The following is a 24430-nucleotide window of genomic DNA, read 5'->3' as shown; positions in this document are numbered from 1 at the left end:
CAATTATCCAAACATAAGATGAATTGGGACTTAATGCCCTGGAAGGTAAAATGACATTTATAGCCTAAAAAACAAGTTTCTGCCCATCCCAGTGGCCCTTGTTATGAAGAGGTGGCCCATAAAGAGTTAAAAAAAAAATTGTAAGGAGGGAGATGAAGAAACTTTCTGGGAAGAGAGATGTAAGATCTCTTCTGTTTTGAAGTCCAGTGTGATCCTGACTGAAGTACGCACCGGCAGGAAAAGACATCGAGGGCTCTCTCAGGAAAGCCCACAGGGAAGGAGGAGGGTCTGGTTGGTGACCTGGGCTGAGTATCAGGCCTGGATGTCCTTGTGAAGAGACCTGGTCCAGGTCAGCACGTGGTTGAAGCTGGAACACACCCCCAACTTCCCAGGTATAATGGACTCAACCAAAATGCTTATCTCGGGAGCCCCAGCAGGGGTCCCCACTCAGTCCGTTTCCAATCCTGAATGCCCCAGTGAGAGAGGCAACCCAGTCCCCAGTGCAGCCTGCTGGAGAACCTAGATCAGCAGACACTAGTCACACATGGCTCTTTTTTTTTTTTTAATTTATTCTATTGAAGTATAGTTGATTTACAATGTTGTATTTCTACTGCACAGCAAAGTGATTCAGTTATGCCTATATACATTCTTTTTCATATTCTTTTCCATTATGATGGCTTTTGAACTCTTGTAATGTGGGTAGTCTGAATAAAGATACGTGCTATAAGTGTAAAATGCAAACTGGATTTTGAAGACAATACAAAAAAAAGATTGTAAGATATCGCAATAATTTTTATGTTGACTACATGTAGAAATGATAAATTTTTACATACATTAGGTTAAAAATACATTATTGAAGTTAATTTCATCCTAATGTGGCCACTAAAAAATGTTCAATGACATACGTGGCCCATACTTTCGGCTTGCATTGTATTCAATATTTCTATTGGGCAGTGCTGCTCTAGATGATCCTGTTCTCAAGGCTGGAGCCATTTGGAAGCAGGGATTATCAGTTAGGATGCTTCAGTGTTCAAGTAGTAGCAACCTCAACTCAAAGTGATGTAAATAATAATGAGAAAACAGTCCGGGGCTGGGAAGCGCTGGGGTTGATTGTTGTTGGGTTTTTTTCCTAAATTTATTTATTTTTATTTTTGGCTGCGTTGGGTCTTTGTTGCTGTGCGCGGGCTTTCTCTAGTTGCAGCGAGCGGGGGCTACTCTTCGTTGCGGTGCGCGGACTTCTTATTGCGGTGGCTCCTCTTGTTGCAGAGCACGGGCTCTAGGCATGCGGACTTCAGTAGTTGCGGCACGTGAGCTCAGCAGTTGTGGCTCACAGGCTCTAGAGCGCAGGCTCAGTAGTTGTGGCGCACAGGCTTAGTTGCTACGCGGCATGTGGGATCTTTCCGGACCAGGGCTTGAACCCATGTCGCCTGCACTGGCAGGCGGATTCTTAACCACTGCACCGCCAGGGAAGCCCCAGCACTGGGATTGTTAACACAGTAGCTCAGTGGCATCATTAGGACCTGGTGCTTCTCACTTTTCCACTTTACTCTGATCTGGCTCAGCTCAAGGGGAATATATCTGTGGAAGTCCCAAAAGTCACATCCAGATATTTTTAATGTGCAGAGGAAACAAAAGGGGAGGGGGTGGTTACCTGTCTTATCTCTCTTATTAGGAGTGAGGAAGTCTTCTCCAGATGTGCCCTCCCTTCCCACCTCCCCCCTTGCTCTCTTGTCTAATGGGCCAGAATTGGGTCAAATAGTTCATGCTAAGCCACTCACCAGCTCAGTAATCAGATACTGGAGTGAGACATCTGTTGGAAAGAGAACCAGGACCACGACAGGAAGAATGGCTATTTTGGACTAAACAACCCCTGACATTCTTGGACAATTCAGGGAGAGGACACATGTCTCACAAGGGTCATTACACATTCTGCTATCCCAGCTGAGCTGATTTAGCTTGAAACACAATAGAGCTGCTAGTTTATTTGATCCCCAGGCTACTGAAGCTTAATAAATATGTTTACATAAATAGACCAACAAAGCAAATAAAATCCCACAGCTCAATGTGGTGAAAAGGAGAGAGCACTGTATCCTAATCAAGAGACCTGACTTTAATAACACCTTGCTGTGGCACCTGTGAAGCTCAACGACCCTGTCTGGGCTTCAGCTTGTTAACCTTCCAAATCAGTGTTCAAAGATTTTGAGTCAAGCAGATGTAGAGAACAAACTTATGGACACCAAGGGGGGAAAACCGCGGTGGGGTGGGGATGGTGGTGTGCTGAATTGGGCGATTGGGATTGACATGTATACACTGATGTGTATAAAATTGATGACTGATTAAAAAAAAAAATTTTTGAGTCAAGATAGCAAAATAATCACATGAATATTTCTCCCTACTTTAATACATAGGAATGGTGATATAAATGGAATACAAAACATTAAAAAATGTCATACCAAAACGTTCAGGACCCAATTTTAATGTGGAGGGGGACGCAGGGAGTGGTTTCCACACACCACCAGGCAATTTTGGGGACACCAGCTTAGTGTCCTACACTCAATTCTGACACTGTGTACCTGAAGGTAGTGTCAGATCCCACCAGTTAAGCGCTCAGTCCCACAAGACTGCCCACACCCCACTCATGTCAGACACCACCTGAAAGTCCAAGTTGTCACCTGTGCTTCTGACCAAACTGCTAAGGCTCAGAGGTTCCCACCACCCCCTATTCAGGTTCCATTGATTTGCTAGAGTGACTCACAGAACTCAGGAAACCAGTTTACTTACTAGATTACCGGTTTATTATAAAAGGGCCTAAATCAGGAATAGCCAGATGGAAGAGACACATAGGACAAAGGTATGGGAAAAGTTTGAGGAGCTTCCCTGAATCTCAATGTGTTCCTCAACTCGGAAGCTCTCCGAACCCCGGACTTCTGGGTTTTTATGGAGGCTTTATTACATAGGTATGATTGTTTAAGTCATTGGCCATTGGTGACTGATTCAACCTCCAGCGGCTCCCCTCCCCGGGGGTGGGACTGAAAGTTCCAGCCCTCTAACCACATGGTTGGCTTTACTGGCAACCAGCCCCCATCCTTAGGTGCCTCCAAAAGTCAAATCCTTAACGTAACAAAAGACACATTTTCGCTCACACCACTTCGGAAATTCCAAGGGTTTTAGGAGCTCTGTGTCAGAAACAGTGGAGGAAGACCAAATATACATATTTCTTATTACAAATCACAATATCACTCATACTCAGAAACTAAAGGAAAAATCTCTTTTTAAAATTAAAAATAGCAAATGTTTGGAAAGTTGAAGTCATGGAGCATGTGGAAAGTAGGTTCTGTCAAAGTTCCGCTGGAAATGGGGCTAAGCGGACTGTATGCATCATGGCGGACCAGGTTTTCTGAGTTAAGCGGGGTGCTGGGACAGCACCTCCACAAGGGAACTGGGACTGAAATAACCCTGCCTGACCGCCCAGCAATGGCTAGACATGGTCCACTTGCCTAGAGGACACAGACTGGAACTGGAGTCTCTGTGTGACTTCAGAGCCACTACACCACAGTGCTCAACCCTTCTGGTCGAAGGACCTGTGGCTACTCGGTTCCCAGGTAGCCCTAGGATTCATGTCATTCTCAAGGTCAGCCCCAGGGATCTGGGTTTTAACTAGGCCTGGGGTCTCCAGATTTCTCTGTGTAGTGCCCACTCCCTACCCCCACCCCACCTCCAAAATGTCTGTTTACTAATTATACACACAAGCAATCATATTAGCTTATTATAAAACAAATGCAAAAGAAATTTTAAAAGGATGGGAAAAATTGTAATAAATCATACTTTAAGGTTTCCTGCTAACTACAGTGGCCCTATTCGATCATGAGCGGATATCAGCTGATATTAGTTGAGGTTTTCCTTATTGACATAAGGTATAAATCTGTATTTCAAAAAGCTTTCTTGATAGTGTTTTCAGCAGGCCTCTTTGCAGATCTGAATAATTATTTTGTTTTTACTTTGTAATATGGATGAAGGCATAGGAAAAAGGTCAGCTCTGCCATTTTCTTGCTCTTTGCTTAAGCTTGTACTATTAATATTCTATTCAATTTGTAATTTTTTGGCAGGAATGTTTTTAAGCCAATTGTTCAAATTGTTAGTTGGCAACATACAAGCTGTATTATGTTACAATACACCGAAAGCCAATGAAGGAATGATGGTATTCGGGTGAACCCCTTTCCATTGTGGAATTCCCAGTTTTCCCTCAGAATAGCTCCAGCTCTGTTTGTGACCTGTGACAATCTTACATATGAACCAAGTGAGGGCACCAGTGTGATTAGGTATACTAAATGTTGATAAATCTAAATTTCTTATGGAGGAGGATGAATATAAGTATCTTTGGGAGTTCTGCCCAGCCTTCTTTAGAGACCAATGGGTTGCATCTTTCATTTGCTAACTCAAGTTGGAGATTCTGGCGCGAGTATGAACAGTCATTTAAAGGGTGTTTATGCTACCTTTAACTAAGGCCTCTCCACCTCTAAATATACCATTTCCGTATGCCATCTCAGATATCTTCTTGCCCAATAGCTGACAAGGGCTTAAGAGAATTCAATTTTATCTCAGCAGAGGGCGTCCCTTCCTTCTAGGAATGTAGCAAGCCCTTAGCAACAAGAGGCTGTCTTAAGACCTACGACCTATGAAAAGAGGTCATGAGAGCAGTCTCTACGTCTATAAGGGCTGAATGAAGCTCAGTCTGTATTCATTATTCATTTCTTGGGGGAACCGAAGTCCAGAGAACTGCTCAGAATTCCATGGCTAGCTGATAACTAAACCAGCACCTGAATTCAAGCTCCCCACCCTCTGCCCAGTGCACTCTCTAATATTCTTCACAGCCCTCTTATGTGTACTTGTTAAGCAATAGTAACGCCAGCCCATTTTCATTTAATGTAATTATTGATATATTTGAGTTTTAATCTATCATCTTATTTCATGATTTCACTATGTCCAACCTCTTCTATGATTCTTTGTCTTTTGTTTTCTGACTTCTTTTGGATTGACTAAGATTTATTATTATTTTTTCTTATTTACTATTTTGGAAGATTTACACTAGTTACCTCTTCTTTCAGTGTTAAAAGCTTAGAAACTATTTTTTTTTTAATATTTATTATTTTATTTTTAACCTTGCATTGTTAACTTATCTAAGTCTAGTATAAATATTGATCTTTATCACTAGCCTATACAATTCAGAAACTTTAACCCCATCTACCCACATCCCAACTCATTTGCTATTGTTGTCAAAATTTTAAATTCTATATAATTTTAAAATTCCATAGATACTTTAATTGGTTTTTGCTCTTCATATTTTTCTGTGTCCCAAACTTTCCATCTGGATCATTTTTTAGAATTCTGACATACATCTTTTAGAATTTCCCAAACTCTCTCTCTTAAAAAAGTCTTCATTCATCTTTATTATTGAGCACTCCCTCTCTCTCTCTCTCTCTCTCATATATATATATATATATATATATATATATACTGGGAATAGAATGCTAAGCAGGCTATTGTTTTCTTTCTGCCTGTTGATGATACCATTTCACTGTCTTGTGACTTCCATTATTGATTTTCAGAAGTCAGCTGTCAATTTAACTTTACGTCTTTGAAGGCATTATGTCCTTTTCCCTATGGCTACTTTTAATGTATGGTATATATACAGTTCCATTTCTTTGGCTTGCTATGGTTTTACTATGATGTGTCTGGAAGTGCTGAGTGGATACAATGTGTAGAAACAATTAGGCTTCTTGAATCTATGGATTGATGTCTTTCATCAGTTCTGAATATTCTCAGTTATTATATCTTAAAAAATTATTACCTTTGGCTCTCTCTCTTCCTCAAACATAAAACCTTCTTTAAACAAGAGTCTCCCTCTTTCTCTCTTCTTCAAACATAGCAAGGTGGTTTTATAGTTTGTGGCTAATGATTTCAACAGATATTAACTCCAGTGCTTATTTTAATTTTCCAGAGCCTATTTTAATTTTCTGTTTCTGCTGGTTCTTGCTCAATGTATTTTGTTTCCCTGTATGACTATTGATTTTTGATAGTGGTTGGACCTTGTACTTCAAAAATTATTTGTAAGAATAATTTGAGGCTTAGTATTATAGTGTCTTCTTCCAAAGAGGATTTTCATTTGCCTCTGCCAGACACCTGAGGTCCTACCAGTCTGGATCCATCTCAAACCAAGTTCAAGGCTTGAGGTTCCTTGGACCACCCAGATAACATAAAGCCAGAAGGAAATTATGTGCAAGGATTGGTTTACTCATGATTCACCTTACCTGAAGCTGCACTTCTTTGGGACCCCAGTTTAAAGTGGAGGTAGTTTATTAGAATTTCTACCTCTGGTAGGTTGTATGTCTTGCCTTTTGCTCCCTGGCCCCAGAAATTTGTTGAAAGTACAGCTCAGTTTTGCAGCTGTTTCTTTAGGACTGGCAAATGCTCTTAGGGAGAAATCAGATTTGAGGATCAGTCCTGTTCTCTGAGTTCTTAACTTCCAGATTTTGGCTTTTAAGCTCCTCACTACTTGGTTAACATTTTGATGCTTTTAAGAAAATATTTTTTATACTTTATACAGTTTTTTAGGTTTCGTTGGTGAGAGGGTTGGTCTAAATTTCCTAGTCATCAGTTATAGGGAGTAAAAGTTACAATTTATATATTCATCAGAGGAAAGAAAATTTTTCATAGTCTTCTATCTCTACTTCATGCTTACCAATTTGTTAGTTCCTATAAAGCACTTTACACATGCCAAGGATGTAATATATTCTGTAGAACCAAAATTGCTATGTAGGACTCATCAAATCCTTTAAAAGAACCCAATCTGGTATGAAATGAAATAGTTCATAAAACAATTTGAAGTCATGACTACTTCTGGCCTTTGAAATTCTGTATAATAAACTTGTGCCCCACCTACTCATAAGACTATAATGGAAGATCCAGTGATCCATATATAACATATGCACAAAATATGTACTTATTGAGGGCACTTGATCTTCCCACTGAACGAAAACCTTTCCCCCTTACCTTGCCTCTTTCAGATATTTCCTCTATCCTCACCTTCTCAATGAATCCTTCCCTAAACATCTCATTTGAAATTGCAAACTACCCCCATTCCCACACTTCTTTTTTTTTTTGTATAAATTTATTTATTTATTTTTGGCTGTGTTGGGTCTTGGTTGCTGCACGCGGGCTTTCTTTAGTTGTCGCGAGGGGGCTACTCTTTCGTTGCAGTGGGTGGGCTTCTCATTGCGGTGGTTTCTCTTGTTGCGGAGCACAGGCTCCAGGTGTGTGGGCTTCAGTAGTTGTGGCACGTGGGCTCAGTAGTTGTGGCACATGGGCTCTAGAGCACAGGCTCAGTAGTTGTGGTGCACAGGCTTAGTTGCTCTGTGGCATGTGGGATCTTTCCGGACCAGGGCTCGAACCCATGTCCCCTGCAATGGCAGGCGGATTCTTAACCACTGTGCCACCAGGAAAGTCCCTATTCCCACACTTCTTAATCTCTTCCTGTCCTGTTCTTCTCTCCATCACCCTCCACCATATTACATACTATATATTATATATCCTGGCTCTATTTATCACTACCTCTCCAATCTTGATAAATCTGCTTAACCTCTCAATTCTTTGATTTTTCTAGATGTAAAATTGAGCTAAGAAAATTATCTCACCATTCTTCATATGGATGTTTCACAGATGAGTATGGTGATAGATCAGAAAATGATTCTTAAAAAACTATTTAAAAAAATGAAAATTCTAGAACTGAAAATTGCAATATCCAAAAAAAAAATTTACTGGTTGTGCTTAACAGTAAAATAGAAAGAACAGAAAAAAAATCAGTGCACTTTAAAATAGTTCAATAGAAATGATCCAATATGAAGAACAGACAGAAGAGAGATTAAAAAAAAAAAATGAGCAGATCCACAGGGACCTGTGGACAGTATCAAAAGGTCTAATATATGTGCAATTGGAGTCACTGAGGGAGAAGAGAAAAAAAATGGTGCAGCAAAGAATATTAAAAAAAAAAGAATAGATAAAAAATGTACAAATTTGGAGAAAGAGATGAATTTACGGACTTAGGAAGGAGAGCAAACTCCTCACAGAACAGATTTAAAAACACACACACACATGCCCAGGCATATCAGAGTCAAACTGCTAAAAACCAAAGTTTAGGAGAAAAATCTTGAAGAACTCAAAGGATTTTGTTACAGACTCATTCCACACCAAGTAAAATGCTGCAGCTAAAGTTTAGTGGACTTGGAGTACTGGGGGGAATATTTCAGGGGAGGAGAAATTGCTGCTTTTCTCTACAGCACATCCTTTATGTGAGAAGCTCATTGACAATGAGTGCCAGGTAGGATGGAGGCTGGTGGCTGGAAAAGAGATTAGCAGCCCTTCATTTCGATTTTGGTTGGGTAAGGTCTTCTGGAGGGAGCAGGATGCTGCAGGCTCTGTGGAAGACATAAAGATTTTGACCCAAATGACTCTAAAATCAGGGAAAGAGAAGTGAGATCCTCATGGTAAACTTGAGAATGGTCTGAACAGAAAGTCTAGAGCTTCTTGGAGCCAGGGGAATTTTTGAAGTGGAATTAGAGAAAAGAAATTTGGGGGAAATGGGAAAGACCCAGAAGATTTTGATTATTTAACAGCATTTGTTCCCTTAGCGTGATTTTCTTCCTTTCTCTCACAATTTAGTCTAACCCTTCTTGGGGTGGGTAGGTCTCATGAGCAAGCGCTTTGAAAATATGAAGGCAGATTATTTCCCTTCCCTTTCACAAATAAATCATGCAGTTCTGGAGGTAGCTGTAGAGAAATCAGTTTTCTGGGGGAGAATTTTGGCCCTGTTTTGGCAAATGTGGCCTCTTTAGTTCATGAAGGATGATTTTAATGACCGAAAACAAATAAGACCCCCAAATGTAAACCCAAGGTTTGCTGCTTGTTATAATTGTATTTTCCATACTAGACTGGAAATAAAGTCATGGTGTTTTTGTTTGTAATGTAAGCCTCTTTTTCTCTTTTTGTTCCCCTATCCCGGTCCTATCGGCCATCCCTCACCGTCTTTGTGCTTTAGGATCAATATCCCTGAGGGAAGGGAGGAATAGGCGAAGTTCAAGAAATAGCTGAAGGCGGGTTGCCTGATGTGGAGGCAAGGACCCAGTGTCGGTCCCGGGGCTGTGCATGGCGGGGAAGGTGCATCTCCGCAGCATCGTGGCAAGTCTTCCAGACCTGTCTGCAGCTCTTCCTGTAACCAAGAGGCCTTTTCCTGTGTTTGAACTCACCACCAATGGCTGTCCTACCAAAGGTAAACAGCAGCGGTCTAAGCAAACTGCTCTTTTTCCAAAAGAAAGCTTTTAACTTTTCTTCTGGAGGAGACAGAAGGGGGTTGTTTGAGGACTGGGCGGAGGAGGAGCAGGGGGCGGGGAGGGGGGTGGTGGTGGTGAGACCAGAGGAAACCCAAGTGACCCCAAGCCCTGCCCTGCATGTTTTTCTTTGTTTCTTCCTTTCTTTCTTCCTCCCTTTCTTTCTTTCTTTCTTTCTCTTTCTTTCTTTCTTTCTCTTTCTTTCTTTCTTTCTTTCTGTCTGTCTTTCTTTCTTTCTTTCTTTTCTTTCTTTCCATCTTTCCTTCTTTCTTTCTTTTTTCTCTTCACCTCCCTCATTATTTTTGGCTAGCTCCTTTGTGCAGGCTGCCTTCTATTCACCGACAGCTGCTTTGAACATCAGTCAGATCAGGTCATCTGCCAAGCTGTGCGCCTCTGGTCACATCGCTCTGAGGCCTCCTGTTTGTCAGCTTCAAAGTGCCTCACAAGTGGTGACTTGCCTCCATCCGGGTGAATGTTAAAAGAAGGGGAAGCCTGGACATACTCATGACACCACTGGAATTAAGGCTGGAAGCTTCTATCTCATTTTGCAGAAGAAGAAATCAGGACCAAAGAAGAGCAGTTGAAAACCACTGCCAGGCCTTGTGGCCAGTAAGTGGAAGAACGGGGGGGCCAGGTCTGCTCGTGTTTAGTTCCAAGGGGTTCTTGCCAGGCCTCACATTTAGAACTGTGTTTCTCAGGCAGTCAGCCTGCCTCAAAAGCGCCTCAGTGATGGTGACATTTGAGAGGGGATGGGGGAAGGGAGGAGAATACTTACTGGATGGAACTCCACCCTCCTCCTCCAATGGAGTCTCTTCTCTTTGGTCTCATTCATTCATTCACTCATTCATTCATTTAACAAATGTCTACTGAGCAGCTTCCATGTGCCAGTGACTTCTAGACACTGGAGATACAGCAAGGAACCAGCAAAGCCTGGGTTCCCACGAAACTTATATTCTGTTTTCTGTATTAGTTTCTAAGTAATATTACTTGTTGGTCAAAGGGTTCTGTCAATTTTTTTTTTCTTTTAAAGCAAATAAAATCTTTCCAATATCTAGCTTTCAAAGCATTAACTGGTACCTATCAAACACTCACAACATTAAGTAGACATTTTGCCGCTACATAAAACAAATCAGCTGCTGATCTTCCAGACTCTGACAGTTTAAAATCTATCAAGAAAAGACAACTAAAAAGAAAACTTGCCCAGACAGTATCACTCACTGACAAATGTGGGAGTGAAATAAAGAAACAAATTGATGGTATAGATGATGAGCTGAACTCTTATAGTCCATTATATTGGTACCAGGGGTCACTAGTGCATTCTCTTCTCAGGAATTCCATGTAGAATAGGATAAGCATGTGATCCTTTAAAGTTGACCCCCTTTGTTTGGTGGTGAGTGGAGGTGGATGTAACAGTTAACAGCCTTGTTGAGTTTCAGAGTCAAACTGTGATTGCCACCAGCAAATATTCCTACCTGGGGGTTTTGGTTTGAAAAGATAAGGCCAAAAGTCGTAAACTAGCAGCCTTCCTGATGCTAATGTATTCATTATCTTTTGGGGTATAACAAATTACTCCAAAGCCTAGTGGCTTAAAAAAACAAATGTTTATTATCTCACAGTTTCTATGGGTCAGGAGTTGAGGGACAGCTTAGCTGGGTGGTTTGGCTCAGGATCTCTGGTGAGGTTGCCGTCGGAATGTGGCAGGGCCTTCAGTCATCTGAAGGCTTGATTGGACTGGAGGATCCATTGCCGAGATCACAGCAGGAGGCCTCAGTCCCTGTCCATGTGGCCCTTTCCACAGGTGGCTTAAGGGTCTTCATGGCATGGCAGCTGACCTCCCCCAGAGCAAGTAATCTGAGAGTGAGGGAAGAGAAAACCTTAGTGCCTTTTGTGCCCTGGTCTCCTAAGTCACTCCACATCACTTCTGCCTTATTCTAGTGTTGGGAACAAATCACTAAGTCTAAGTGGTTAGAATTAGACTCTGTCTTTCAAAGAGAAGAGTAAAGAATTTGTGGGCATAGTTTAAAACCGTCAAATTTAGACTCCCTTCAGATTTAAATTTTACTTTTTCATGTAGAGTCTTAAACAAATCACATTTCATTTGTGAATACTTCACTATATATTTAAAAAGCAAACCACCACACCATGATCACACCCCAACTGATGAATAATAATTCCTTAATATCTTTTAAAAATAGTCTGTTTTCAACTCTAAAATTTTAAAATCAAGAAATTCCACGTTAAAAGTTCAGATGTTCAGCTTTTTTTAAAAAAAATAAGATGGTCTGGGTCACACTAGGCCTATGTTCTCACATGGTCACAAACAACTTTAGGTGGGATATGAACTCTTCGATTTGCCTTGATCCCCACCACACCCTATTGTATTACACATGAGGCACTGGTTAAATGAACCTGCTTGGTTCGTTTAACATTTGAGTTTACCCCTGGTCTAGGTCCAAGGAGGCTGAAACGTGTGGCAATGGGGTTGAAGAAGGGGGTAGCTTGACCCCTGGTGTGAGTTGGATCCCAGAAGATTAGGAGAGAAGACAGGTTGCAGCAACCTTGGGTCTCATCTATGTAGGGCTGTAAAGATGACAAGGATAACCATAGAGATCTGGTCAATATGGCCTTGAAAGTTTGGGTGGACGTTCCTGTGACTGCACTTGGCACTGAGGGTGTAGAGGCACGAGCAGAGCCAGACACCTCTGAGGGGACCATGAATCAGCCAACATGGATCAAGCCTCAGTGCTATTTTCTTAGGGCTGTGAAAGTCCTGGGTCTGGTACAACCTAAGGAAGAGTGTGAGAGTCATGAAAAATAATGATATAGAACTGTTAGCCAACTTTACCAAGGAGGGGGAACTTTAATCACACTTAATGTAATGTATAAAAATAAAGTTATTTCTTGTCTCTTGTGTGTCACTGAAACATAGGATCTTAGGGTGCTTGGAGAGAGCCTGTAAGTAGAAGAAAAGGCCTTTATGACCACTCTGGAGGAAGACTGTGGAAAAATGAGCCCTACTGAATAATGGAAGTGAGTACTGGAGGAGGATGCTTGCTCACCTCTGGCTTGACAAGAAACCCACAGGTGCTTTTTAATACAACTACTGCCATTCCCCAACTTAAAAATACTCATTTGCTTCTATCAGATATTTGGAGCTCAGAATGCATTTTCCTGTAGAAACCATATGTTCCTCGGTGATTAAGTCCACAGGCCGGTTCTTAAGATTTAGTCTTGTAACTAAATCATAACCCTATACATCTACCACGTCTAACAGACTTTCCTTAGAGAATTTCAGCCCGGGTCCTAACATGGAATACCTAGAGTACATTTTCCCCAACCCTAGTAGTTCAAACACTGAGTTCTGCTCTATCCCTCAGACTCATCCCTCCTGGGCCAGCTTTGAGAATGCTACCAGCTTTTCAGTAGCAGCATGGGTGTGTGCTGGAGAAAAGGGAGCTCTGTTGGGTGAATATTAAGAAATGCAGGCACGGGATACACATGAGGACAGTGACAGTAAGGCAAGCCGACCAAGAGGCTAGGGTGGAGCAAAGGCAGGTAGGTCCTCAGCTTTGGAAGCTCTGGAGATTGGGGATGGGGATGGGGGCATGGTAGAAGGTGCTGCTGTTCAACAGTGTGAATCTTTCATGAGCCAGCTGTTTGCGTGCCAGGCACTGCCTATATTCACTCTCCAGTAAACCCTTGTCACACAATGTATGAGGGTGGCCCTCAGACTTTACCACCCATGACCTCTCTAGGCGCCAACACATCCACCTGCAGCTCCTGACGGCCCTTCTCGACACAACCAGATTTGGGCTAGACTTTACAACTCTTCATCTGCTTCCACTCTTGCCCCTCCACAAGGCATTCTTTGCACAGTGACCAACATAGGCTTTCTGAAATGCAAATCTGATCATGTCCTTCTCCTGTGTAAAATCTTTAATGATTTCCCAACCATCTTAGGATCAAGTTCAGAATCTGAACTCGGACCCCTCAGCTGCCCGTTGCAGGAGCTGCTGCCTCCCCTCCTTGCCTGGCACATGCCTGCTCATTCTTCAGGTGTCCGTTTATGTTTCATTTTCTTAAGAAGACTTTCCCTGACCTTTTGTACAGATTTGGTACCTGACTACATGATCTCCTAACTCTTAGGTTTCCTTCTCAGAGCAGTGACTGCAATTGTAATTGTTCAGATATCCAAGCATGATTTATTTAATTGAAAGTGTCTCTCTCTGCTAGAAAGTAAAATTCATAAGTGCATTGCCCGCTCCTAGCGTGGAGCCTCTGGTCCATAAGACATGCTCACTAAATGTTTGCAGAATGCGCCTCTGTGCTGTACATTTTTACCTTTTATGTTATACAACATGTTCTCCAATTACTTTTATGTTATACAACATGTTCTCCAATTCTAGGGACCAGTTTTTACTGTGTGACAGGCAGTGTTTGTTAGCTTTTGGTTGAAATAGGGCTCTGAGCCAGAATTCCCTGGGTTTGGAATCTTACTAATTGTGTGATACTGGGAAGTCGTGTAACGTCTCCATGCTTCAGTTTCCTCATCTATTAAAAAAGAGGAGGAGATAAAGGGCAACAATAGCACCTACTTCAGAGGACTGTTGTGACGATTAAATAAGTTGTGACATGTAGTATGTTTAGAACAGTGCCTCACACATGGTAAGTATATGAAAGATTTTAGCTCCTCTTCTTCTTTACTCCTAAGAATATGAAAAATAGGTGTTATGTTATTATCCCCACTTGTCAGATAAGGAAACTCGATGCATAAAACAGGCTTTCTTTAGTAACTTGTTTATAATCCTTCATATCATTTTTTCATGCTAAAAAAAAAAAACTAAAAAGAAAGAAAGAAATGAATGTTCTCACGTTTTGGGAGTTGGGACTTGGAGGATATTAGGGCCTGGCAAGATGAAGAGAATAAATCAAAGAAACAAAGGAAGTTTCAAAGCTGTTTCAGGCCTGGGACTTGGCCCTCTCTTCGCACGTTAGTCTAATGCGTGAGAAGCCTACACGAGGGAGGGGAGACCCAACTGCCACAGAATCTGGAAGGGAGGTGGCGAGTCCGTGGAGAGTGACTCAGAGAAGCAGGAGCTAGCATCTCCAGGTTGTAGCAGGAAGTGAGAACCGTGGCTCCCAATCCGTTCCGAAGCGACTCAGGAACTCTGCCAGTGTCTCCAAAGGCATCACCATGTCCTCAAACCAAATCCACTTGAATTAAAGAAAAAAAAACTATGCCATGCGTCCCATGTGAGAGGAAGTAGGTGCAAAGAAACCAAACAAAAGGTTGTGAATCACTGGAGTGGACAATCTTCCTGGAGAGAGGGGAGTCCTGCACCAGGCTTTAAAAAGACATCTGGCAGCGACAGGATTATTCCTGGCAGCCCGTTGTTAATGGCCCCGAAATAGAAACAACCCAAATATCATCTTCAGTAGAGTATATATATAAATTGTGGTACAGTCACAGAATGAAGTATTCTCCAGCGATGACAGTGATTGAGCCACAAGTACACTCAACAGTAGGGGCGAATCTCACAAATATAATACAAAACAGAAAGTACAATTTGATGCCATTTGTTACGTAAACCAGGTAATATGCATCTACGTCAGGTTTGAGAATTTAGGACCATGTGACCCTTGAGGAGAGGTAGAAGGCTGGAGGGCCACAGGGGGTCTCCTGTTAGGTTTCTGTTATTCAGATGTGTTTGTTTTATAAAAATTCACTGATGTATACACTTACTTATTTGTGCACTGTTCTGAACATATGTTATATTTCAATTCATTCTTCACTTCCCCATCCTCCATGGCCAGGGGTCAAATTAGTCCTGGGGTGAACAGATAGCCCTAGAGCTCTGGATATTCAGAAGTTGGAGGAGTACCAGTTAGGATGCTTCAGAAGTGGGGAGCCGTTTTGAGTAGAGCTCATGTTTCTGCAGTGCTGGTTCTGAGTCTTGGGTCACTGCTTTTGTCTCACTGAATTTTAACCTTGGTGTTTCTCCTTGTCCCCTGATCTTGTAGCCCTCTCTCTCTAATCAAATGATCTCCATAATGTCCAGTGCAATGTGGAGCTCACCTGCTGGATCAGAGGCCCGGCCATAGTCCAGTTCTACACAAGCCTTTCCTCAGTTGCCTGCAGTACAAACATCCATTCCCTTCACTTTCCTTCAGAATCTGAATAAATCATGAGATGGCTGGAGAGGAAGCTTCACCAGCCTGAGTGACCTGACGAGAAATCTCTCCCGTGAAACCTGATGGGAGGGACTTAGGAATTTCAGCTTCTAGACACCCAGCGGGTGATTTTACAAGTAGTAGGGGATCATCTTCGTATGACTGGCAGAGCAGGGAAAGAGGGAGAAGCCCGTTCTATGAATCTCACAGGAGGGTTACAACGAGCTATATGAATGGAACAGCTGGGCACAGGCAGGGCTGAGAATCCCTTTTGAAAAACCATGGCTGACTTACCTCAGACCCATGCTGCTTCACAGTATTTTGAAAACACTAGAAATCACCTTCCAGCTTTTCCAGAGGTGAAGTCACAAGCTCTCAGCTGGATGCAGCTCCATGACATCAAAGCCGTCCAGCTCGGATGGCACATGTCCCCATCCAGGCTGTGTTTGGGCGGGTCAGCTGGCTTGGAGAAAACAACACGCCTCAACGTGACAGTCCCCACATTCTGCAGACTTGAAAGGGAAATCCTCTGGATTCTGACTGGGCTCCTGGGGCTCAGCCCTGGCTCTGCCCTGAGGCTGCAAGAGGAATACGAACATGGAAAGGGCTGCATGTTGCTGTCATTGCTTCTCCAGGTGATCAGAGACATTTGCAGCCCGAGCTTCTTTGTTCTTCACATTCTCTCTTTGCCTCCGCTGACTGGTGCCTCAGAAACCCAGCCCAGCATTTCCCTCTTTCTCCTCACTCACCCTCACCTCCCTCCCACCTACTTCCACTTTTTATTGTACATTTCAGCAGAGCGCGTCTTAAACCTCACAATTACTCAAAGGTTTGCCCCCAGTATCGCTGTTGCTCTACAAGGATCAATTCCTATCCCTCCCCCACGCCATTCTTTCATGTTGTTCTCTTGCTTTCTCAGATTTTCATGTTCATGTTCTTTCCCATTTCTACAAAGGCAGGATATAGAGGAAGGCCAGCAGAGGGCAAAGGGCACCAGAGCTAAATCAGGAGAGAGATGAGCATTTTGGTTTCAGTCACTATGTGTGTGACTTCGGGCCAACAGTACAGAGTCTTCTCTGGGCGTTAGTTTTCTCATCTGTAGGTGGGGTTGGATCACCCATGGCAGAAATCCAATGCCATGTGTTGTGCCAGTATTGGTGCCACGGGGATGCAAAGAATGACTGTCCTGGCTCTTACAAACTTACCGAATGACATTATATTCTCTATGATACACACACACACACACACATACATACGCATACACACACATATTCAGGTAGAGAGATAAATTGATAGATAACTACTGGGGGAGAAAACTGGATAAATGAATGATCTTATAGTCCATTGAATCCAAGTAAAGTCTTACAGAGAGACTGAATCAGAATCATTCTTTTCCCGAATTCACTTGACTTGCCCCTTGTGCTCAGGTGTGACTCTCCACCCCATTTTTTCATAATTGGTTGAAATAAGGAAGTACTTAAAGCTGTTTTTTCTTTTGCTGCCACAAAGATCTGCATAACTGCTGGTTCCTGTTCGTGGTGAAAAATGGTCTTAACCAGATGAATGAAGGGCATAAGACACAACAACACAAATCAGAGAATTTTAAACCATGCTTATTCCTAAGCGAAACAAACCCTAAACAGAGCTCATGCTTGCCCACTGAACTCCTAGGGCCCCTAACTTGGTAAAGGATATTCCCTCCATTTTCTAGCTCTTTGTATTCAGCCTCCCTATCCCTTTTCAAAAACTGTGGCTCGTAGCACAGGGAGATCAGCTCGGTGCTTTGTGACCACCTAGAGGGGTGGGATAGGGAGGGTGGGAGGGAGACGCAAGAGGGAGGAGATATGGGGATATACGTATATGTATGGCTGATTCACTTTGTTATAAAGCAGAAACTAACTGTAAAGCAATTACACTCCAATCAAGATGTTAAAAAATAAATAAAATAAAAAAATAAATTTAAAAAAATCTACATATTGCTGAAAAAAAACCCACAAACTGTGGCTGACTTATCTAAGACCTGTGCAATATTTAGAAAACAAATTAGAAATCACCTTCCAGTTTTTCCAGAGGGGACCAAATCCAAGAAACATTAAGAATGTAAAGGATAGGACAATGTAAACAACAGTTCTGAGATAACTATGTCCAACAGCAGTGTGGCAAGTTGGTTTTTTTTTTTTTTTTCCTTTTTCATCCACCAGCAAAGATGAAAGCTTGTTTTAGTCCATTGTCTTGGTCCATGGCAGGGACCAGTGCATGAATCTGTTATTTGATCTGGGAAGAACTCTAAGGCTCTAGAGTCAGGCTGAAGAACTGCAGCAACGCTGGCGTTTCAGAGAGCCTAGGAAGAGCCACGCATTCTGGCCGCTGCCTGGCCTCAAAAGCTGCCGCTTTGCCTCAGTTAGCATGACAGACCAAACTTTCCCTTGCTCAGAGTGGACAAGACATGATTTGTTCCCCTTTGGCTGTGTCAGTTCTGCAAACTAGATACCAGAGGCTGCAAGCTCAGGAGAGCCTGACTTTCTGGAACACCATTTGTTTGGACAGGCCAAGCCAGTAAGGCTTTTCATCTCTTTAAAGCTCCCAGGGCAGAGAGCATATTTGAGGAATTCCTTTTTTCAAAGTTTTTTGTTTTTTTTTTTTTGCCCCTTCCAACATTTTGTTTAAGAGAAAATGAGATGTCTATCTTCTGTTTCCTTATTTTTTTTCAGGAAAGCAAAGGGTTGTTGACTTCCTCCCTCTCCCCTCCCTTCCTTCCTTCTTCCCGAAGGTACTCATCTGAGAAAAAGAGAACGAAGTATTGTTCCTGTTCTCTTTCTTAAGTCATTTGAAACACTGTCCCTGCGAGTTCTTTAAGTTCCCTGCAATCTGTACACAAGACAAGGAGGGAGAGAGAGAGGGAGAGAGACAGAGAGGCAAGGGATCAGGTAAAGCACGGGGGCTGCTGCAGCCATTGAGACTCAGGAGCTGGTAAGTTACCCATGCAATCCTTTCTACTTCCATTTCAATGTCCCTGGGATGGATATTGCTGTGGGCATCTTCAACAGAAAATGCTTTACTGGGTGTAATCCTTAATCAAAGTGTACGACTGAAGGATGGCCCAGAATTTAAGCTTATATGTTTTTTTTAAGAGAATACTGATGTTTTGCAGAGCTGAGCCTGGCAGAACTGGGCATAGAATTGCATTGGGCTAAGGAGGACATTGTGTTAAATCTGAATTTTGGCACAGATAAGATGGCCGGGTTAGCCAGGAGCCACTGGAGTATGTGATATGTCTCACTGGAGAATTCACTCTTCCTCAGTGCTGTGTCCTGAGAACCTTATCAGGGTGTCTGCTAAGAGCTGTGGTTTGCTCTGGGGATTTTGTTACCCATTGTCTAGATTGAGGTGCCTTCTCTTGTTCTTTTCTTTTCATTCAGCATCCCCCCCAAAGAGAACTGTTAATTTATGATTGTTATTCTGCATCACTGCGGTAGGAGGAAAAAAAGAAGGGAATGTCACTTCGAATTGTACTTCATGGCGGGGGTGGGGGCTTATGTGTTCAGGTTCCACATGTGGGTTGAATGTAAATTTATTATCCACTGTCAGTGGAAGATGTCATCTGCCACGCAAAAGAAGGCAAAGATTTTGGGGCATGTAGCTTTAGTTTTGGAAAACAACATGCCACTAAGAGGAAGATTGAAATTGATCGCTTGTGTCAGTAGGAGTGAAAAACCAAGCTAAATGTTGAAAAATATTTACCCTGCGCCTGGTTTTCGAAGCACCAAATAGAATACAGCAAACTAGCTAAGATTACACACACAACTAGTTTTTAAAAGTCTAACTCACTTCAATTAAATTCGGCAGAAAGTATAATGTTATGAAGAACTCATCATGGCAAGCCACAAGGAAGCCAAGATCACATTGTCAAAAACAGGCCAGCAAGGTCACTCTGAAAGACTGTTTATATTTACTAATATTAATCATTCAACTCAGAGAGGTGTTGAATGGGTGAAAGACAAAGGACAGGCAGAGGTTTTCTCTTATATTCATTTCCATGAAATTTACTGATTGAAGTCATCTGGGATGTGAAGAGTGTGATAAAAATAGCTTTTCTCTCATTTATAAATTAACTTGGCCAGACTATGCATTAACCACAATCAAGTAATTAATCTTTATTCGAAACCGAGCCATCATCTTAATAAGAATAAGAAAATATGATAGAACTGGACTGTTATGTGGGTTTTGTTCCATTAGTCAGACTTCTTTTTTCTTCTCCTTTTTTTCAAGAGGCTTTCCTTAGGAGCACTATAAAACGAGCAACGGAAAAGAGATGTGATTAGCGTTTGCCTGCTGAGGAGGCAAAATCATGCTAATAACAGTTGGAAGTGTTCTCCAGCTCCCCTACCACCTACCCAGCCACCCCATTTCATAGATCTTCAGGTCAAAAGGGAGCCGGGACTGATCAGCTTGGGCATTTTTTTTATTTTGCATCTTTTATCAGCAAATGTGACCCCAGTAGAAAACTTAGGGCTGCGAGTTTTCTTGCTTCTTTCAGTTTCATTTTTCCTTGATAATGTATTTGATTTTATGCCCAATTAGAACAACATCAGAGAACACTTTCTCATTTGGGTTATTGAATAACAGCATCAGATGCAACACAATATGAAAAAAATGACAGCAGAGTCACACTGACCAAAGACAAGTAAGGCAAAAGGTGGGTATGCCAATGGCGCAGAAAACAGCCTCGAGCGTGTGTCTCCACTATGGCCCAAGATTAAGGAGCTCAGGATAGATCCTTTTCTTTAAAAGAAAAAATATGTATTCAGTATTTCCATTTGAGTCGTTAAGTCATTGCCATGAGAATATTTGTTGGATACTGGGGGAAAAAAATCAGCTCCCTAATGAAAAAAGCCATTGACTCGTTTAGGCTAGTTGCTACCAATCTGTCTTCACTCAACTCCAAGGAGTGAGTTGGCATTTGTGGAAACTTCCAGTGTGTGATTCTTCTTTGGGGTCATCAGAGGCTCTTCTGTGATAACATTAGGGGAACTCCAGCTTGGAATGAGCCATAATTTGACACATAGAGGTTGCATTAATTAATTTGTCCCCAAACTGTACATATAACTAAATTATAAATTTGTCATATAAATGTTAAATTATGTTAGGATGTGTCCTGTAGGTCTGCGTGCTGGGATGTGAATCAAATGAGAGCAAGCAGAACATCAAAAGCACAGGCTTTGTTGTTATACAAATCTGGGTTTGAATTCCAGCTTTGTTGCTTACTGTGTGACACTTACTTCGGCCAGGTAATTACTCTAAGCCTCAGTTTCCCCTAATGTAAAATTGCATCTACGTTATAATAGAGTTGTTGTGAGGATTAAATAAGATTATTTATGTAACATGATTAACACAAAGCATGGCAAGTAATAGGAGTCAACCAATGTCAGTTGTAATTTTTTAAGTTTTATGTTAATACTTAAGGGTACTGTCTCTTTGGAATGTAGAGAGTAGACTATATCCCCATAATTTGTGTCATTATCCTTGGTCAATACTATACCAAGGGTCTGTCAGAACAAAAATCATGCCTCATAGCTTTGGAGTTGGGCACACATTGAGTGAAGCTCAATTCTTTTAAAACAAAGGAAAGCAGAGCTTAATATTTTGATGTTCATCTTCACTAATGGCAGAAACGCCAGATTTAGCCTCATTAAAATGCCAGCTGTGTTCAATAGAGGGGAGAGTAGGGAAGAGTTTGTCTTGGGATAAAAGTCTTGAACTTAGATGAATGTTTGAAGAGACTACATGATATTGTAGATATTTCATTCTCCCTTTCACCCACTTCCCCAAGCTCTCGAGCTCTGTGCTCTTGGTGACCTTTTCCCTGGCAGTGGAGGGCTGGAGACTTTTTTTTTGGAGACCATTGTGGCAGTGACTCAGCCAGAGAGAAAAGGACTTGAAGTGACATGTTCTCCCCACAGTGAAGGCTAAGAGATCCCTCTCCTCAAATATTTTAGCGGCAAGCCACTTACTTTATCACCGGTATCACCACTTTGTCTGTGTGTGTGTGTGTGTGTGTGTGTGTATGTGTGATCCAACTGCTATTTTTCTCTCACTCTAACCTTTAAAACCTACATCCTGGTTAGTCTGTTAAGTAATAATGATACTTTAACTTAGGTCTTAGTTAAACTTCCCTCTCCATCTTCCAAAAGCAAAACACACAACCACAGCAACAACCAAAATCTACCACCAATAACACAAACCTTTGAGGTTCTTTTGTTAGAATAAGAGGCTCTGATACAATAGAGACTTGTTTGGACAATTTAACCCTCAGAGAGCAATTTGAAGCTGGGTTTTTCTACCCTAATGTGCAAAATGTGTCTTCTAAGGTGGCTTAGAGCAGGAAAACAAAGACCAGTTTGGGAGTCAGAACACTTCTGTTCTGTTTTGTCCAACCTCTGCTGTCCCCTATACGTGTGACCTGATAGGCTTCTTCACTTGCTTGGACCTCAGTTTTCTCTGTAAAATGATGAGGTTGGACCAAATCAGTGACTCTCAAAGTGGTCTGTGTGTGTGAGTGTGTATCAGAATTCACCTGGGGCTTGTTTACACTCTTCTCCCCGGCCCACTGCACTAGATGATCTGTGAGATTCTTATGCTGACATCCTGTGATTCTCTAAAACAGATGGTCACTGTCTTGCTCTGTCTTCTTCAGGATTGCATTGACATTAAATTAAAACGTATGTTTTAAGAGCCATACTTTTAAGCATAATTCCTATTTGACATTTGATGTTCTCTCCAGAAATTAGTTTTGGACGTATCAACTGTTATTCTAGAAGCTGTTAGCATTATGGAGTAAGGAATATGCAACCAATCGGATGAGATTGATGAATGTTCTATAACAACATATGTATCATAAAAGAGCAATTACTTAGAATTATAAATATTGTAATTCTGTATGAATAGCACTCTTCGATTTATGCATTTATATATTATTTGCATCTTACATTAAGATACAAATGCATTCTTTCTTTAATCAAGGAAAACACAGATACTGTTTTTTTCTATTCACTTTAAAAAAATATTTGTAGATTCAATCTCATAAGTTTTTTGGTTGTGTTTTTACCTTTTTACAGTGTGTGTTGTGCTGAGCCTATTTTAGAAGTTAGATCCTTGTCCCTAAGTTAATACTGACATGGAAAGGCAAAAGACTGATAATGGTGTTTGAAAAACCGGCACCCACAAGTCCTGTTAAGTCTGCTTTAATCATAAGAAAAATCTGTAGCTTAGAGAAAAATTTCTGATTTCCCTAATTTCATTTCTACCCAAATCTCTTGAATTTTTTTCTCACATGTTTATATGGCTAATAAGTAGAGCAGCAGTGGACACAGGTCTCCACCTGACAGAAGCAGAGAGGCAGCAAATATTTTGATGTGCACTTTCAGAAACAGCTAGCCTAATGATGGCTGTTCCTTTTAACCACTCAAATATCAAATACATTTAGATAAAACAATGACATATAGATAAAAGAATAAGAACATGTCTTCATCAGAAGTTATGTATAATACATAAATTCACTAGACAGTAAGCACCATGAGGACAGGGCCTTTGTTCGTTCACTGCTATACGCCTAGGGCCTAGAATAGTGCATGGCATAAAATAGATGCACAATAAATATTTGTGGAATAGATGACAATAAATAAGTGGGCTGTAGAGTGAAATATGCTATCTTAATATAATGCTAAATACAGCAGTTAGAAAGTTGAAAATTAGTCAAAGTTTCTGGGGTTCTGGACAGTGCCAAACTGCCAGCTTGATATGTTTATTCCCACCTGAATTGACTGGAATTATGGCTTGTTCCACCATTACATGCATGGGGCTGTTACATGTATATTAATGTGTCATCTTGGCAAGGAACCCACCCACTTGCTTATGGGAGATAAACATCAGATACACAGAAAAGACTTTGGTTGCATTTTATTTTCCATTTGTTTTCTGGGCAGATGATGGGTTAGCACATTGTTTTTGGCGAGAGAGAGAGACAGAGAGAGAGTGGTCATTTGTTTCTCCTTGACTAAAAGAGTTGTGAGCCAGGATTTAGCCTTGTAGGAAATGCTCAGTGCTCTCAGGTTTTTTTATAGGCAGGGCTGTAAATCCAAGTTAAAGGGATGCCACTGAGTTTACACAAACACGAAGGAGTGAATTCAGGGAGGGAAATGTGATATCCTTGTGGTACACAATACTTTTTCCTTTATATAATTAGGCACTGGAGACAGCCAAAATGAACAAATCCTGGATTGAGGCAGTTTTGCACTTATTTGGCAAATTTAAAGTGGTAAATATAAGTATGAATATAACAACATTGGGGTCTTAGGTTTCCATTATCCATAGTAGGAACGGAAAAACCTCTCTTTGTTCACACTGATAAAGCCTGTCTCTTTAGTGCCAAATACCAGGGCCACACAAAGGAATTCTGACCCCTTCTATTTTCCTATGATCTGCTGCGGCCCCGCTTTGACCTCATTCTGTGACGGCCAGTGGTATTAATGGGAGAATGAGATAACCACAGGATCACCACCACTCGTAACATTTATGGAGGAGTCATGACGATGTTTGGGGACTGCCAAGAACTTTACATACATTATTTCGCTTAACCCTCCCATTCTAAGAAGTAGGTGCTTTATCCTCCCCATTTCAGAGATGAGGAAAGGCAACTACCTTGTTTAACAGATAGGCTAGAAAAAAGTGATTTACTCAAGGTCACTGAATTGATGTTCCTTGTTTTCAGGTTTCTCATTAAGGAGGAAGCAGCTAATAATTATTTTTTTTAAATTAAGTATCCCTTAAGGCAGTGTTCCTCAAGTGTAGTCCAAGAACCAACAGCATGGCATCACCTGGGA

At 41.5% G+C, this 24430-nt stretch overlaps 1 protein-coding gene across 1 annotated transcript in view; it reads left to right on the top strand.

Annotated features, from left to right (window-relative positions):
- The first annotated feature begins 18388 nt into the window (after positions 1 to 18388).
- The window catches only part of ZNF366 (zinc finger protein 366), a 67341-nt gene continuing 61299 nt past the window's right edge, over positions 18389 to 24430 (top strand). The window contains exon 1 of the mRNA XM_061189342.1: positions 18389 to 18521. The gene's annotated coding sequence lies outside the window, so the exon portion shown is untranslated. The remainder of the gene's footprint in view (positions 18522 to 24430) is intronic.

The sequence above is a fragment of the Eubalaena glacialis genome, chromosome 4 (assembly GCF_028564815.1).
Source record: "Eubalaena glacialis isolate mEubGla1 chromosome 4, mEubGla1.1.hap2.+ XY, whole genome shotgun sequence".
Classification (NCBI taxonomy): Eukaryota; Metazoa; Chordata; class Mammalia; order Artiodactyla; family Balaenidae; genus Eubalaena; species Eubalaena glacialis.
This window is presented reverse-complemented; position numbering and strand designations above follow the sequence as displayed.